This window comes from Mastomys coucha, chromosome X, assembly GCF_008632895.1.
Source record: "Mastomys coucha isolate ucsf_1 chromosome X, UCSF_Mcou_1, whole genome shotgun sequence".
In the NCBI taxonomy this organism is placed as follows: Eukaryota; Metazoa; Chordata; class Mammalia; order Rodentia; family Muridae; genus Mastomys; species Mastomys coucha.
The window spans coordinates 131,462,450-131,464,661 of NC_045030.1; the positions used below are offsets into that span (position 1 = coordinate 131,462,450).

A 2,212-nucleotide genomic window follows, 5' to 3' on the forward strand; every position below is an offset into this window, starting at 1 on the left:
CATAACAAAACAAAAATCTAACAACCACAACTCACTACTTCTTGATTAAAAGAGAAAAAATTGGCAAATTAAACTATTTGAATACATGATAATTCAGCAATATTAAGTTCAGCAATATTAAGAAATATTAAAACTAATTCAGAGCATTTCAGCCATCAGACAAAACAGAGGGATAGATAAAGAGATATATCTAATATCAGTTATTATCAAGCCTGAAAGCAGAGAAACTACCTGACCGGTTGTAGCAAGGCATTTGACATACTGGGCATTGTTAGGTCATTAGGCTGCCTGGGATTAGTTGAACACCGTCTAATTGTGACTGGTGGAAACTCACCTTTTTTTTTTTTTTTAGCACTTTTCAGATTTGTTTATGCATTGAATTGGGCTGTAGTTAAACAGGAAATGTATGGAAAGTACCTCATATTGACCTTTAACTTATTTAACTTATTTACCATTTTATTTTTATTATTTCAGTTTGAAGTGGTTTTTTTATTAAAAATAATTAATAGGCATTTTAAGCCATTTTATGGTTTTAGAAAACTGAGCGGAAAGAATCAAAGGGAGAGACCTTAGATGAAATGTCTGACAGTAGGGAGAGGGAACTTATGGAGCCCACCTCTGGTTGCCATCCCACAGTCACAACTCTGAACCATAATTGTTCTTGTCTGAAAGAATTACAGGGATGGAAATGGAAAGGAGCCTGAGGAAAAGAAGGTCCAGTGACAGGCCCAAAGTGGGATCCAGCTCAAGGGGAGGCCCCAAGGCCTCCACACTATTACTGAGGCTATGGAGTGCTCACAAAAAGGGACCTAGCATGACTGCCCTCCAATAAACTCAACAAGCAGCTGAAAGAGTCAGATGCAGATATTTGCACCCAACCAATGGACAGAAGCAGCTGGCCCTTGTGGTTGAATTAGGGAAGGCTGAAAGAAGCTGAGAAGGGTGACTGTAGGAGAAGGCTGTAGGAGGATCAGTAGTCTTAATTAATTTGGACCCCCAAGGTCTCTCAAACACTGGACCACCAAACAGACAGCATACACCAGCTGACATGAGGCCCCCAACATACATAAAGTAGAGGACTTCCAAGTCTGTGTTCATTCAGAGATGATGTACCTAACCCTCAAGAGACTGGAGGCCCCAGGGAGTTTAGAATCAGGTGGGGTGGGAGCATCCACATGGAGAGAGGGTGTGGGGAGGGGATGTGGAATGTACAGCAGTTGTAGAGTGGATGGGGGGCAAGGAATGGAATATGGAGTGTAAACAATAATTTAATAAAAAAATAAATTCTATTAGTTTAAGAAAAAAGAAAGAAAGCTTTTATTGAGGAATAAAAAATCAGCAAAGGACATGGGAATTTGCTACAGCAATATTTTATTTTTTTTATGTTTGGAGGAAGACAGTCTCATTTAACAATAGTAGATTGATTCTCTCTCTCTCTCTCTCTCTCTCTCTCTCTCTCTCTCTCTCTGTGTGTGTGTGTGTGTGTGTGTGAATTCATATTTTCAGTTTTTACAAGTTTTGCTTTTGTGCATAAATGCTTTGCCTGTATGTCTGTCTGTGTATCACATCCATGCCCAGTGCCTGTGGAAGCCAGAGGAGGGTGTTGCATTCCCTGGAGTGGAATTCTATATGGTGGTGAGCAGCCATCTGGGTGCTGGAATTCATCGTGGGGCCTTTAGAAGCAGTGGGTGTGCTTAACTGAAAAGCTGTCCTGCTAGTCTCAAATTTAGATTTTTAAAATGCCAAAATGTAGAGTTTTTTTAAAAAAAGATTGTTGATCACTAGATATTTCTGGAATTTACAATGAAAACGTTTTTATGTGAACTAAGACTATGAAAGGAACTATTTAAAAAGAATTCAGCTATATCATAAGCAGTTTACTAATGGTTCTAATTTTAGGTTTAATTTTTTTCCTAATTCTTTAGATTCCTGACACTTGGTTAACCCATGTGTTACACAAAATCATATCTACTCACACCAAACTTTAGATTTTATAATGTAAACAACTTGTAAGTGTGAGTTATAATGGCTATTTTGACTTTTTTTATGAAAGTCTGAGTCTTGCCTTTGCCTGGGGAACTGTTTGATCAACATTCCCTCTTAGATTTGCCTTTGATAGAAAAAAAAGCAAGAAATATAACATAAACTAGCTGACATTAAACTTTTGTATATAAAGCTATGGTATTTATTTGAAAATTTTCAGAAGCAGATG

The 2,212-nt window shown here is 37.7% G+C and overlaps 1 protein-coding gene across 2 annotated transcripts in view; it reads left to right on the forward strand.

The window, feature by feature from the left end:
- The window catches only part of Il1rapl2 (interleukin 1 receptor accessory protein like 2), a 1,196,863-nt gene that overhangs the window by 634,525 nt on the left and 560,126 nt on the right, over positions 1-2,212 (forward strand). The gene's annotated exons all lie outside the window — the stretch shown is intronic.